At 42.0% G+C, this 16747-nt stretch overlaps 1 pseudogene; it reads left to right on the top strand.

Annotated features, from left to right (window-relative positions):
* The first annotated feature begins 1621 nt into the window (after positions 1–1621).
* Positions 1622–16400, top strand: LOC115129968 (pseudouridine-5'-phosphatase-like; annotated as a pseudogene).
* Positions 16401–16747: the final 347 nt, after the last annotated feature.

Below are 16747 nucleotides of genomic sequence, written 5' to 3' on the forward strand. Positions count from 1 at the left end.
AAAAGAGCAGAAAAGTAAATAAATAAATAAAAAAACAGTATAAAAACAGTATGGGAATGAGGTAGGTGAAAATGGGTGGGCTATTTACCAATAGACTATGTACAGCTGCAGCGATCGGTTAGCTGCTCGGATAGCTGATGTTTGAAGTTGGTGAGGGAGATAAAAGTCTCCAACTTCAGCGATTTTTGCAGTTCGTTCCAGTCCCAGGCAGCAGAGTACTGGAACGAAAGGCGGCCAAATGAGGTGTTGGCTTTAGGGATGATCAGTGAGATACACCTGCTGGAGCGTGTGCTACGGATGGGTGTTGCCATCGTGACCAGTGAACTGAGATAAGGCGGAGCTTTACCTAGCATGGACTTGTAGATGACCTGGAGCCAGTGGGTCTGGCGACGAATATGTAGCGAGGGCCAGCCGACTAGAGCATACAAGTCGCAGTGGTGGGTGGTATAAGGTGCTTTGGTGACAAAACGGATGGCACTATGATAGACTGCATCCAGTTTGCTGAGTAGAGTGTTGGAAGCCATTTTGTAGATGACATCGCCGAAATCGAGGATCGGTAGGATAGTCAGTTTTACTAAGGTAAGCTTGGCGGCGTGAGTGAAGGAGGCTTTGCTGCGGAATAGAAATTGGTACACTTCCAATTGACTCAAATGATGATCAGAGTCTTCTAAAGCCATGACATGATTTTCTGGAATTTTCCAAGCTGTTTCAATTTAGTGTATGTAATCTTCTGACCCACTGGAATTGTGATACAGTCAATAAGTGAAATAATCTGTCTGTAAACAATAGTTGGAAAAATGACTTGTGTCATGGACAAAGTAGATGTCCTAACCGAACTATAGTTTGTTAAGTGGTTGAAAAACAAGTGGTTGAAAAAGTGGTTGAAAAACAAGTTTTATTGACTCCAACCTAAGTGTATGTAAACTTCCGACTTCAACTGTAAATACAATATAAATATAGGACAAAACACACATCACATCAAGAGAGACAACACTACGTAAAGAGAGACCTAAGACAACAACATAGCAAGGCAGCAACACATGACAACCCAGCATGGTAGCAACACAACATAATAACAACATGGTAGCAACACAATGTTTTTAACAGCACAAAACATGGTACAAACATTATTGGGCACAGTCAACAGCACAAAGGTCCAGAAATGGTCAAAGGACAATATTTTGTATGTGATGTTATCTAAAAATAAACAGTGACGTAAATGTGTTTTAAATGTATAAAATCACATTTAGATTAGGCCTACATTTCTGTAGATAAGTAGGTTATTACGAGACTGATTCTTCTGAGTGAATAGGCAGAAGTGGGTTCTGAGAATAAAACTACATTACCCATCAGCCATTACAAAATATTGGACGACTAAAGAATTACCTTTTATTTGCGGCAGCGTCATTTTTGTGAATCTACATTCATTTGATGTTGTGTAATGTAAACAGTATGTTCTAGAAATGAATAAAAGCATACTTTTTGTTTTCTACGTGATAGTTGAGATTTTGGTACCAGTTGTCCATCTTCTTGCTGACCATAACTATCGTTAGCTTGCTAGCTAGTTGGTTCTTCGATTTCAAGATTGGATTTTGTTGTGGTGTTGGCAGCTACTGTAATTATGTCTACACAATCGAATTTTAAACCAGTGACCCATGTTCTTTTCGACATGGATTAATTATTATTAGGTTATTCACATACACTTTCTATATACACATAAGACGATCAAGCAAAACAGAATGTGACACGAATGAGCTACCTAGGCCTAGCATTCAGCAACGGCTCATTCATTCATGCGTGTTAACCATGGTGAAGCAAAATGAACATGTAACGCTTGCTATCCGTAAAACAATCTTTCTACAACCATAACACTCGCTGATCATTTCCATGTGCGGTCTTGCATAGTCTTCTGAATTTCGTGATTTAAATCTAGAATCCTTAGTTAAAAGCTTCAGTAAAAAGCAGGGGGATGGGTGTGGGTAAATGTAACCATTAAAATGCATAGAGATTTGAATGTCCAAGGACTGACCATCCATGATATCAAAATGATAGATTAAACCATGTTTTAAAGCTATACCGTTTGTTTACATTTCTGTTCTTTACAAACATTGTAGTAAAACAAAGCGTATCATTTGGGTTCTGATGGGGTATGGCAGTTGAACTAAGCTTGTGAGATCAGTTATATTCTTCCAGAATCAATGGGTATATATCATTACTTTATAAGTCCAAAACTTGATCTAGCAACTAAGGATTTTTAGCTTTAAGGTAAACATGTGGTGATAACATAGCTATCTAACTTTTATTTTGCACTGTTTTGAACTTGCAGATACAGAGAGGCTGTACACGATGTCATACCAGGGAGTACGCGACCCGTTTGGAAAGAAATACAACTGGGATGTGAATGGGTAAGAAAGCTATGGAGGCTTCCACCATTATACGAGACTCCCTAGAACTACCAATGACACCTGAGGAACTTCTGATTGAGACTAGAAAAATACAGGAGAGGATACTTCCTTCAGCTCAAATGATGCAAGGTAACTAAGGTGTGTGTGTGTGTGTATGTGGTATAGTTGTAGTTTGTGAAAGTTTTTATAGTTACCATAACATGAACAAAATAATTTATTCTCACCTAGGAAATATCCGTTTCTGATGAGTTTATTGACAAACAAATTTTAATCCCATGTTTTCATTCATCAGGTAGAATAGAAGATCAGATGAGATGTGTCTGTTACTTGAACTCTATGAAGCATTTATTTCAGCTGCAATCTGAGGTTCAGTTAACTTTTATGAACAGACCCTCTGCAGCAGAGGTAACTCAAGGTCTTTCTTTTCTGTGGCAGTCCTCACGAGAGCCAGTTTCATCATAGTGCTTTATGGTTTTTGCGACTGCACTAGAAGAAATGTTCAAAGTTCTTGAAATGTTCCGTATTGACTGACCTTCATGTCTTAAAGTAATGATGGACTGTCGTTTCTCTTTGCTTATTTGAGCTGTTCTTGCCATAATATGGACTTGGTCTTTTACCAAATAGGGCTATCTTCTGTATACCACCCCTACCTTGTCACAACACAACTGATTGGCGCAAATGCATTAAAGAAGAAAATAAATTCCACAAATTAACTTTTAACAAGGCACATGTGATAATTGAAATGCATTCAAGGTGACTATCTCATGAAGCTGGTTGAGAGAATGCCAAGAGTGTGAAAGCAAAGGGTGGCTACTTTGAAGAACCTCAAATATAAAATATATTTTGATTTGTTTAACACTTTTTTGGTTACTACAGTCGTGGCCAAAAGTTTTGAGAATGACACAAATATACAAGTCTGCTGCCTAAGTTTGTATGATGGCAATTTTCATATACTCCAGAATGTTATGAAGAGTGATCAGATGAATTGCAATTAATTGCAAAGTCCCTCTTTGCCATGCAAATGAACTGAATCACCCCCCCCCCCCCAAATTTCCACTGCATTTCAGCCCTGCCACAAAAGGACCAACTGACATCATGTCTGTCTGGAGGCAGGAGATCACTCTGTCATGCTGATTGAGTTCCAATAACAGACTGGAATCTTCAAAAGGAGGGTGGTGCTTGGAATCATTGTTCTTCCTCTGTCAACCATGGTTACCTGCAAGGAAACACGTGCCATCATCATTGCTTTGCACGAAAAGGGCTTCCCAGGCAAGGATAATGCTGCGAGTAAGATTGCACCTAAATCAACCATTTATCTGATCATAAAGAACTTCAAGGAGAGCAGTTAAATTGTTGTGAAGAAGGCTTCAGGGCACCCAAGAAAGTCCAGCAAGCACCAGGACCGTCTCCTAAAGTTGATTCAGCTGCGGGATCGGGGCACCACCAGTACAGAGCTTGCTCAGGAATGGCAGCAGGCAGGTGTGAGTGCATCTGCATGCATAGTGAGGCGAAGACTTTTGGAGGATGGCCTGGTGTCAAGAAGGGCAGCAAAGAAGCTACTTCTCTCCAGGAAAAACATCAGGGACAGACTGATATTCTGCAACTTCTCCCAAACATCCAGGAACAGTTTGGTGATGAACAATGCCTTTTCCAGCATGATGGAGCAGCTTGCCATAAGGCAAAATTGATAACTACGTGGCTCAGGGAACAAAACATTGATATTTTGGGTCCATGGCCAGGAAACTCCCCAGACCTTAATCACATTGAGAACTTGTGGTCAATCCTCAAGAGGCGGCTGGTCAATCAAAAACCCACAAATTCTGTCAAACTCCAAGCATTGATTATGCAAGAATGGGCTGCCATCAGTCAGGATGTGGCCCAGAAGTTAATTGACAGCATGTCAGGGTGGATTGCAGAGGTCTTGAAAAAGAAGGGTCAACACTGCAAATATTTACTATTTGCATCAACTTCATTTAATTGTCAATAAATGCCTTTGAAACTTATGAAATGCTTGTAATTATACTTCAGTATTCTATAGTAACATCTGACAAAAATATCTAAAGACACTGAAGCAGCAAACTTTGTGGAAATTAATATTTGTGTCATTCTCAAAACTTGAGGCCACGACTGTACATGATTTCATATGTGTTATTTCATAGTGTTGATGTCTTCACTATTATTCTACTATGTAGAAATTGTACAAATAAAGAGAAACCCTTGAATGAGTAGGTGTGTCCAAACTTGAACTGGTAACCAGGAGTGGAGAAGCTCGTCCACCATCTCTGCAAACACAACGTGCCCATCGCCATAGTGACAAGCTCAGCAGGCCTGACGTTTGAGATGAAGACCAGTCATCACAAAGCATTTTTTGACTTGTTCAGCCACATCATCCTGAGGGATGACCCCAATGTAAAAAAAACAGCAAACCTCAGCCTGACTCCTTCTTGGTGTGTGCCAACAGGTTCACTCCTCCTGTGCCTCCAGGCACGGTAATAGGGACAGTAGCCTACAGTGGGTAGTGGAGTAGACTATTGCCCTATACTTGCCTCATGAGTAAATAAGCTAAGCATAAAATAACCAGCCACAATAAGAGAGACAGACCAGTAGACACTCTAAGATACTCTCATACACACCTAGTAATGATAGTAATGTTAGAGGGGGAAAGAAGCCCGAAGGTCACTAATTCTTACCAATCATGGCTCAGATGCTATAAATGATAGGAAATGGGACAGGGTAGTGGACAGTGGGCTGGCACAACTTATAACGCTGAAAAAGAGCAACCCCTAAAAGTTGTACACCAATTCCGTTGTGTTTCATTTGTTACTTAGTATATACATTCGTAGGCTAATCATTGACCAGATAAACTAAATTGTTTTTATTGGAACCTGTGGAATTGCGTTTATACAGTACCTCCAAGAAAGTGGGTTACCTCTTAAGCCCATAACCAATTCTGCTGTTAGGAAGGTTACCAAGGCTAATGTCATCCTGTCATGCTTCAATGCCCCAGCTATCACCTGTTCTTAAGACATGTCAAAGGAATTATTATCTAGACACTGACTAACTGACTGATCGACTGTAGCAGATCCAAACTAGGCTATCGAAAGTTTAGCTTCTATTTATAAGAACCTGTGGAATTTAATTTATTTACACATCCAGAAAGTGAGGGAAATGATTAAGCCTATAACCGACTTCATACTCTCTCATTCATTTCCATTTTCAATGCCAATGTTTTGGGTTATTAAGGGTAGCTGTAAGTAACAGATCTGTGTTGTCAACACCAGCCATGAAAATACCCCCAACACTCCCACAACACTGAGGAATCACACTGTGTACATTCCCGAATGGCACCCTATTCCCTTTTATAGTGCACTACATTTGACCAGGGCCCATAGTGCACTCGTCAAATGTAGTGCACTATACAGGGAATAAGGTGCTACTTGGGATGCAGCCACAACCATGTTTAATCACCTTCCTTCCATGCCTGTTTTAGCAAAACCACCTATGAAATAGGTCTACAATCATTAGGGTTAGAAGACTACATTCAGTTAGTTTTACAGAGAGCTGAATGGGAACCCGAAAAGAGAGGTTAATAGCTTTGGATTTGTTGTTTTCCTTTTTGAGGTAAATGAATCTCCCTAGCAGGTGCAGGGCTGTAGATTTTTCTGCAAATGGATCTGCTGCAGCAGTAGCCTTCAATACTTGTCGGCCTGCTTTTTTTAAATCTTGGAGGCTTCCAAACATACCCAGTTAAGACTTGCGTTTTTCTTGATGAGATATGGAACTGCGGCTGAGAGGGGAATCGGTTCAGTGTTTAGTGGAATAACGAATTATGATGCATCACACCCTGGCTCCTCTCTCCGTGACAGTTTTGCCTAAGCGCAGAGGGAGAGAGAGAAACAGGGAGGGAGGGGACAAATTGCGGTTCAGGATCGCAAGGAGGAGACAGGAGAAAGACAGAATGCAAGAAAAAGAAAAAGGGGAAGGTGCATTAACATTGTGTTCGCAGCTTCTCTCCTACCCCCAGATTAGTAGAAGCAGTGATGAATTTACAATGAGTTGAATTCATTGTAGTGAGGCATTTCACAGAAACTGCAGCGAAGACGGGCTTAGGTGATACATTTGAGTTGTATTTTTTTGTTGTCCTTTTTACCTCTAAAATGTAAGCATTATTTTAAGCTTTCCCTACAACTGTACATGTTCAATAACAGTCATGCAGTGAAATTTCAATCCATTTCTCAGGATGCATTTGTCTTCTGGTGCTTTAAAGGTTGCTGTTTACATCAACGTTATTGGGAGGAAGGTTTCCTTGGAATACAGGCATGAAGTGACGTGAGGCATTTTGAGGGCCATGATGATGCTATGCAACACTGCAGGTAATACGCCTGGCAGACTGCTTAAAACCCTCTCACAAGTGAGTAATGTGCCCAGCCCAGTACTCTGTCTCTATGGTGACCAAAGGCAAGGAAATAGTCCTCCACCTCCTCCATTTTTCACTTTCTCCCCAGCACTAAAAAATACTATGACATAGAGAGAGTGAGGGAGAAAGGGAGGGAGGCCGAGGGAGATAGAGAAAAGGTTTTCACTAAAGGTGTGTGTGCTCAGCCTACCAACTAAGATTAATGAAGTAGGGTGCAATTTGGGACATACATTGAAAAGCAGGGAGAACAGTAATTCCGCTACCATTAATCATAAATGACCTTACACCAAGGAAAGGTTTATAGCACCAAAAACGGTACAATTAGGACATGAAATGAACTTGTGTAAAATGAAATAGGCCCATTATAGCATGGATCATCTTAAAGATATTGAAAGAGAGACTGTTGTTTAACTGTTGTAGGTAGTTGAGTTAGATACTGAATTATGTGCATGGGAAAGAGTCGTGCCTTACTTAAAGGCCAATGTCTTCACACTCCTACTGAGTCTAATAACCCTGTGTAGACTATAGTAAAAGAAACCCAACCAACCTTATTTAAAAACAGTGAGGCGACAATAGGTTTCAGAAAAGACCCACTTACATCCCAAATGACAATATATTCCCTCTTCATGCAGTACTTTTGACCAGGGGCCATAGGGCTCTGGTCAAAATTAGTGCACTGTGTAGGGAATAGGGTGCCATTTGGGACTAAGTCACAGAGAGGCTCACACAGAGGGTGTAAAGAGTCAGTACAGAGACCGTATTGGCTCCAGAGCTTGGATCTGTAGCTAGCCTAGATAATGATATTACAACAACAACAACAACACAACGCTGATTTAGGGACAACCAGTCGCCTCGGCTACACCCCCGTATTTTATGGGCATTTCAACTATCGGGACCCAGTGGGCCTCTCTGCAGTGCAGATGCACCAACCACATAATAAATTGTAACTGCTGCTATAATCCCAAAATAGACACATTATTCAATATTTCTCAACCACATTTTTTAAATTGTATTCTTCAATGTAGCCATCACAGTGATGCGTTTGTGGTGCCCAGTGTGTTTGGTGCTGGTGGATTGAAATGGTCAGGGACTAAAACAGGCTTGATCTATCTATCTGAATAGCGAAGGCTGTGCTATTCTACAGCCCTAATGATGTTCCTTATGAACAGACAGTCCCATGTGCTTTGACGGAGAAGGTAGGGCCTCGCTGCGAGTAAAAATGTTTTGAAAAACAGGAGTGTTTTTTTAATATCAGCTCTATGAAATATTCAATACTTGAGCTTTGAAGTTCTCTGCAAAAAAAATATTATGGACACAGTGGTGCTTTAAGTGGTCAGAAGGTCAGTCCTTAATACCAGTAGATGTAATATCGCTTGCCCTATACTCAGCAGTAATGTGCTTGTTTAGGTTTTTATGTCTAGCGCCACATTTTAGTGGCCTAAAACCCTGCGAACTCCCATTCATTTCAGATGCACAATATTATTTGATTTGTTAAAGTCCTTTCTGAACACAGTCTTCCGTGTTCGTTTTTCACTAAGCCTGTTGGGTCCTTTTCCGTCCACACCAAATCAGGAACGGGGAGAATACATTGTCAGTGGGTCTGTCTGAGTTTATGAGGAGCTTTAACAGTATTGATCACTCCTTTTATTCTGTTGGAAAGACAAGCCAACACTGGCATGTAGATGTAAGATTTACGGACAGACACTCGGTCAATGGGGATTTTTATGAGCTCCCGGGGAGTGTCACTGTCACCGCCGGTATACAAGTTAAAGGCTATTTCCTGGGGGTCTAGTTCACTGAAATATAATGGTTTGCTAATGATTTTCTTATCTGGAAGGTAGTTGTGGAAGGATGGTGCGGGAGAGAATTGACTTCACTCAATCATCAATAGGTATGTCTTTGCCTTGACCTTCTATTTCCGCCATTTCTAGATAACGTGACCCTTACCTAGGGTTATTTATGAAGTCTACCTCTTCCATAGCCTGCATGTATCCTAAGTCTTTCAAAACCTAATCTCTCTCAAACGATTCCGGGCGCTCCGCAAGCACAGTGGCATGTTAGAAGAGACTATCCTAAATCGAGTCTTTTTCTGAGTAAAAGATGAAAACGGGTCCTCACTCCTCAGACACCAAATGAAAGCTATTCCGCACCTGTCTGCCATCCGTCCTAAAATGACGAACATCTAACTGACCTCTCCATGTGATTTTCCTCATGGTTGACCAAACCACTCATTAGCCTTGTGAACGCAGCCCTCTGGAGGCCAATGGATTGCCCTGTTTTGCGTTTATACTGTGCCCTCCAGGGTTGCATCCCAAATGACACCCTATTCCCTTTATAGTGCACAACTTTTGAGTGCACTCCAGAGCCCTATGGACCCTGGTCAAAAGTTGGGCACTGTAAAGGGAATAGGGCGCCATTTGGGACGCAAACCTCCATGACCTCCAGATTTTTAAATGATGGCCTGCATTTCCTGTTTCCTGTGTATAACAAAGTACCCCATAACACAGATGATGAAACGTTACACATCCCTGTAGTCAGCCTGCCCTGGGCTTAGATGGTTTAGAAGAGGTAGCAGGCAATCTATCACTGTCTCTTCACTCACTCAACAACCCACGTTGCCGGCTCGAATATACACACTCGCACAACTCCTCACTGTGTGATGTGTTAGTTTCAGGTATTTTCTTGCTAAGGTACCATTCATCAAGTTTGAGAATGCATCAGTCTGAGACCGAATGTTTGATGTATGAACACACGCACTACCTACCTTATTGCATTACGCTCAGACCAGATTGGTGTCGGAGCAAGACGAGAGGCAGAAGGATTGTTTTATTTACCCGACATAAACAAAACATCAACTGCTCTGGTTAAATATTGAAGGGAAAGAGACTGTACAGACGCTGTTATTTCAGTGAATGGATGTGTGACTGGGACAAGCCCCGTCTTAAAGCCGTGCGAAAGTTAACAGACACACAGGCACTCTGGTGTTGACATAGTTGGTTTGCCTTGTCGTGTCAGACGTTGACAAAAGCGACAAGGGAAGTAATATGTTGGAGCAGAGGATCAGCCTCTTTAGGATATAACACCTGAGGAAAAAAGAAAATGATTTGTTGAATGGATCACTGTCAAACAACTGTGTGTGTCAAAATTCCATTCAAAATACGTTTAAAAAAAAAATCTCCCTTGATGTGTCCTTCCAGGAACATAAAAATGACACAAAATGACATAAAAAAGACACAATAAAATAGAAAATGACACAGTAAAGGTAGTATTTAGTAGTAGTATTTACTGGGATCCATACAGGAGGATCGGCCCATCACTAAATGGAGCTCTGACTCCGCCCTCTTGTCAGGGGATACAGCTTGTCTGCAATTACCGACTCCTGCAGCTTGAAAAGCCAGTGTTCCTTTGTTAGGTGAGAAAGCTTCTTTGTATATGCTGTGTTGGTTTTTGGTCTGGTAAATGTATTGAAAGTGTTTTGTAGCTGTTCCTGTAGAGGTATGTGTATACCATAGTACCTAGTGTTTTTGGATTATTTGAAATTGTTCACTAAATTTGAATTATTCTGTTTCATTTGTTCTCAGGGGGGGGGGGAAGTCACCTTAGGAGTGTTTAGGCAAGAGGCCTGTAGTATTTACACTGTCTATGCACACTAGGTAAGACCTGGGCGAACCACCCCCTGTATTTTGGTTAGTGTGCCAGGTGGTAGGAGAGGGGGAACTTTAACTTTCTTTGCTTTGGTTCCTTCCAGCCCCGTTTCCCCGCCTTACCGTGTGAAGGAAGAATAAATTCCCTGTAAACGGTGATATTCTCTCCCTCTGTCATCCTTACCGCACCTACAATCACATACCTTTTTTCACTCCACAGGCAATTGAGTTGTAGCAGGGTGTTGCGTTCCCTCCTCCGAGAGGCGTACGTGACAGTACACTCAGTGTATATTCTGTGGAAGGTCGTTTAATAGAAACAGAAAACAATGGCCCAGGCCGGCTGCCCTGCAGTACACCGCACTCAACTGAATTTGCATTAGAGGTTTCGATAAAATAAAACAACTCTGTGTTCTATTAGATGGATAATTCATGATTGAGGGGATGCAAATCCATAACACTTGAGTGTTTTTTCTTTCTTTCAGCAATAGGTTTTGATCAATGATGGTCTAACAAAACCGCTTCTTACTACCAATTTCTTTCATCCAATCATAAGTCATTTGTGCCAGTGCCGAGCATGTTGAGTGCTCTTCCCTACATGAATGCTGAAAGTCTTCTTAATGTGTTTTCTGTGAAATACCTTTTGAGCTCCACTATACCTTCCTCTCCTCATTCATCTGTGTGTAGATTTGGTAAACCCAGCTTTATTTCCTAGTTTCCCTGGTCCATGTCTAGGTTGAGTGCGTATGGCTACTGTGACCTACGGTTCTCTGCTTCTCCATCTGGGCCGAATGGCTCATCTAATGAGGATTCCCCAGGGACTGACCATGCTGCCAGGTCAAGTCTATGTGACAGATCCAGACCCTGCTCTCTGTTTACAATCGCATGAGCCTACTGTCTAGCAGCAAGCCTACACACTCATCTGCCATAACATACAGTCCATATGATTCCGTAACATAACACACAGTACATATGATTCCGTAACATAACACACAGTACATTTGATTCCATCATATAACATCCATACACTACATGACCAAAAGTATGTGAACATCTCATTCCAAAATCATGGGCGTTGGATGTTGAAACATTGCTGCAGGGACTTTTCCATCCAGCCACGAGCATTAGTGAGGTCGGCACTGATGTTGGGCAATTAGGCCTGGCTTGCAGTCGGCGTTCCAATTCATCCCAAAGGTGTTCGATGGGGTTGAAGTCAGAGCTCTGTGTAGGCCGGTCAAGTTCTTCCACACCGATCTCGACAAACCATTTCTGTATGTACCTCGCTTTGTGCACGAGGGCATTGTCATGCTGACACAGGAATTTCCTTCCCCAAACTGTTGCCACAAAGTTGTAAGCACAGCATCGTCTAAAATGTCATCGAATGCTGTAGCGTTAGGATTTCCCTTCATTGGAACTAAAGGGAAAACAGCCCCAGAGCATTATTCTTTCTCCACCAAATTTTACAGTTGGTACTATGCATTTAAGCAGGTATCGTTCTCCTAACATCCGCCAAACCCAGATTAATCCACCGGACTGCCAGATGGTGAAACGTGATTCATCACTCCAGAGAATGTGTTTCCACTGCTCGAGTTCAATGGTGCCGAGCTTTACACCATTCCAGCCAACGCTTGGCATTGCGCATGGTGATCTTAGGCTTATGTGTGGCTGCTCGGCCATGGAAACCCATTTCATGGAGCTCTTGACAAACAGTTCTTGTGCTGACGTTGCTTCCACAGGCAGCTTGGAACTCTGTAGTGAGTGTTGCAACAGAGGACAGACGATTTGTTTTGTACTCAGTGGTCCTCTTCTGTGAGCTTGTGTGGCCTTCGTGGCTGAGCCGTTGTTGCTCCTAGACATTTCCACATTTCCACTTTGCAATAACAGCACTTGCAGTTCACCGGGACAGCTTTAGCAGGGCAGCACTTTGTCGAACTGACTTGGAAAGGTCGGAAAGGTGGCATCCTATAATAGTGCCACATTGAAAGTCACTGAGCTCTTCAGTAAGGCCATTCTACTGCTAATGTTTGTCTGTAGAGATTGCATGGCTGTGTGCCCGATTTTATACACCTGTCAGCAATGGGTGTGGCTGAAATAGCAGAATCCACTCATTGAAGGGTTGTCCTCATACTTTTGTGTATATATAGTGTATCTGATTAAATCACATAACATACACTACCGTTCAAAAGTTTGGGGTCACTTAGAAATGTCCCTTGTCTTCCATGAAAACACATGAAATGAGTTGCAAAATCAATAGGAAATATAGTCAAGACTTTGACAAGGTTAAAATAATAATTTTTAATGGAAATAAAAATTGTGTCTGAAAAGATTTCACCCCATGCCTCCTGAAGCACCTCCCACAAGTTGGATTGGTTTGATTGGGCACTTACATACCATAAGGTCAAGCTGCTCCCACAACAGCTCAATAGGCTTAAGAACCGGTGATTATCCTGGCCACTCCATTTTAGACAGAGTACCAGCCAACTGCTTCTTCCCTAAATTGTTCTTGCATAGTTTGGAGCTGTGCTTTGGGTCATTGTCCTGTTGTAGGAGGAAATTATCTCCAATTATGCGTCGTCCACAGGGTATGGCATGGCGTTGCAAAATGGAGTGATAGGCCTTCTTCAAGATCCCTTTTACCCTGTACAAATCTCCTACTTTACCACCACCAAAGCACCCTCAGACCAGAACATTGCCTCCACAATGCTTGGCAAATGGCGTCAAGCCCTCTTCCAGCATATTTTCATTTTTTTCTGCATCTCAAGAATGTTCTTCTTTGTAATCCGAACACCTCAAACTTAGATTTGTCTATCCATAACACTTTTTTCCAATCTTCCTCTGTCCAGTGTCTGTGTTCTTTTCCACATCTTAATCTTTACTTTTAATTGGCCAGTCTGAGATATATCTTCTTCTTTGTAAGAAAGTATATGGCTTTTTCCAGCATCCCGGAGTGGCATCTTCACTGTTAACATTGAGACTGGTGTTTTGCGGGTACTATTTAAGGAAGCTGCCAGTTGAGGACTTGTGAGGCATCTTTCTCAAGCTAGACACTCTAATGTACTTGTCCTCTTGCTCAGTTGTGTACCAGGGCCTCCCACCCCTCTTTCTATTCTGGTTAGAGCCAGTTTGCGCTGTTCTGTTCTGTGAGTAGTACACAGCGTTTTACGAGATCTTCAGTTTCTTGGCAATTTCTCGCATGAAATAACCTTCATTTCTCAGAACAAGAATAGACTAACAAGTTTCAGAAGAAAGTTATTTGTTTCTGGCCAATTTGAGCCTGTAATCGAACCCAGAAATGCTGATGCTTCTTTAATCAGCACAACCGTTTTCAGCTGTGCTAACATAATTGCAAAGGGGTTTTCTAATGATCAATTAGCCTTTTAAAATGTCAAACTTTGATTAGCTAACACACAACGTGCCATTGGAACACAGGAGTGATAGTTGCTGATAATGGGCCTCTGTACACATATGTAGATATTCCATAAAAGATCTGCCGTTTCCATCTACAATTGTCATTTACGACATTAACAAATGTCTAAACTGCATTTCAGATCAATTTGATGCTATTTTGATGGACAAAAGCTAATTTTTTTCTTTCAAAAACACGGATATTTTTAAGTGACCCCAAACTTTTAAACCGTAGTGTACAGTAGTGTACATACTTATGACTCAGTCACATAACATGCGTCCATATGATTAAAACCCATTCTCCAGTCCCAGTCTCTCTGAGGGAAACTTTTCTCTCCTTGTTCTAAGTGTCCCGTGATAGTCCTGTAAACTATTAAACGTCCTGGTCCGTTCTGCTGAAGTAGTTGCTGCTGGCTGCCAAGCAGGCCCTGGATCTGCTCCATAACACTACGCTGTGTCCTGTCATCTCCCCTTAATACACCGTTGTAAAGGGAGTGTGTGTGACGTGTTGCTGAGCTGGCTATTCACAGTAGTCTTGGCACCAGCCACTGTAGTCTGATGTGTGTCCCTAATGGCATCCCATTCCCTACGTAATGCACTACTTTTGAGAAGAGCCTGGTCAAAAGCAGTGCACTATGTAGGGAATAGGGTGTCATTTGGAAAGTATCCACACACACACACACGGAGTCTCCCCCTCTTCTCTTGTGTTGTGGCATTGACTGCCTTGGGTACACTGTGAATACAGATTAAATTGGTTCTGATGAATGTTGCATGTGTTTGGGTGTATGCCTCGGGACTGGTTGTTAATCTTCCATGGGGATGGCTGTTGGAGGCCTGCATGGTGAACGACTTTGGGTTCTCTGTCTGTTCTCCATTCACTGTTCCCAATGCATGTAATAGCAGGCCTGTAATTCAACAATAAAATATAGATTTTTGAAGCAAACTTCTTTGGTCCTAACAATGAGTGGGAGAAAAGACCCTTGACCCTTTTATAAGGCAAATCAACACCCCAATCTCTCTTTGCTGCTGTGACTTGTAGCCTGGTCACATATCTACTTGTGCCCTTGCAAACTCTATTGCTCATTGTCAAGCCAAACATGTTTGGCATGACAATGAGTGACAAGGAGTTGGCATGATCGTCTGAGTGCCAGTCTGTTTGTGCTATGTGCCTTCCTCCTGAGCCAAATGCAGTGCATTTGAGTCCTGTTTCCCTCTCGTCCATTACAATGCAGCCATTGAACACTGATTTAAGGTTAATTTGCCTGGCTCGTTGCCTAATTCAGAGTCTTAGTTGCTCCCAATTAAGGGCCATTACCTAGCGAGGGCCCCTCGGTAGCCTTGCTGCTCTGTGTTTCCATACTTATTGTCCCTCTCCCAGGCTACTTCTAGGCAAGAGTCAATTAGTCAAATCTTCTAGAGTCCTCGAGTCGGCTTCTATTGTTCCACCTGGGAACCTTTTTAAGATATTTTAGTTCCATTTGAGAATTAGAGAAGAGACTGACTGGTAGTCAGGGCATTTAGGGCATTTCCGAAGCTGCTAGGTCACTGGTACAATTAAATTGCATTGTCTGTCACCATTAGTGTGTGAGGTAAGTCAAAGGCAAATTGGAGGGAAATCATGTAGAAGAAAGAACATTGCAGAAAATAGTGCAACTGTGTGATTCTTTTTGTGCACTCATTCAAATTATAGGGATTGATTGAACCTTGAATTAGGTAGAGTGGCGGGCGATGTCTTTGGAGGGGGTGTTTTGTTTGAAAAGCCAGGAAGCGTAGCTATTGAGGTTCAAAAAGCGCAGGATGTCGGAAGTTCCCAATGAATAAAAAGGAAGCTCTGGTCACTCAGTTCTTTGTCCATTCTTCTCAACACTGCTTCCATATTGGCTTTTCATTCGTATGCTGCCTCTATTCATGCATCTGTGACGCAAAAGTAACAGTCAGAATCATACTGTGGGTCACCTCACCTCAACACGAGTTCTTCAGTATGACAGCCTTCCTCTGCTCTGTTTTCTCCACCAGACACCGAGTTGCAGGTCATAGACATAGGCTTCTCAGTCCAAAACATTGTGCTTTGTGCTGTGTCAATAGACTGTACTGTTGTATGTTGTGGTTGCATAATAAGGCATCATAAACCTTATCTTACTTCCTCTTTTTTAAAAAAATGTTTATGGATAACTTCTGGTATTTTGCCTTTAACCTCCTGTAGTGGACACACAAGGTTATAATACATAATTGACTGTATAGCAGATTTACATGAACCATTGTTCACTCCATTATGCCCCCATGTGAATTTAAAAATCCTTTAGTCTCCTTTCACTTTTTATTTAACACTGTTTGAGATCCAGCACCTGCTTGTCTTGTTTCCTGGTGTTTGAGGATGCACCTACGTGTGTTAAGGCCAGCCTGGCGGCTGGGATGCAGGTGGTTATGATCCCTGATGACAAACTGGACCGAGGCCTTACCCAGGCCACACTGGTCCTGAGGACCATGGAGGACTTCAAACCAGACATGTTCGGCCTGCCGGCCTATGACTGAGCTCCATCTGCTTCCTGCTCAGGACTGAGAACCTCCAATTCACCCCTTCTTTTTACCCCCTATTTCCACCATTTAGCCCAATCAGAGCAATGTAATGATGCTAATCACAATGCTGATCCAAATTATGCAATGATGCTGAATTTGATTGTTACTTGGAACTGTGATCAAGTTGTTGTTAGTCAAATATTGATATTTTTGCTTTGGCCAAATAATGAGAACGGCTGAGAATAATGGTTGAATTGAACATATTGAGATGTCATTTTTTTTGTCTGAACCTTTTACATAGGTTGGTATTGTAAGCAACTCGTTGCCGATCAGTTTGAAGGCTTCTATTGTGATATGGAGTG

This window comes from Oncorhynchus nerka, linkage group LG5 (genome assembly GCF_034236695.1).
Source record: "Oncorhynchus nerka isolate Pitt River linkage group LG5, Oner_Uvic_2.0, whole genome shotgun sequence".
NCBI classification, from domain to species: domain Eukaryota; kingdom Metazoa; phylum Chordata; class Actinopteri; order Salmoniformes; family Salmonidae; genus Oncorhynchus; species Oncorhynchus nerka.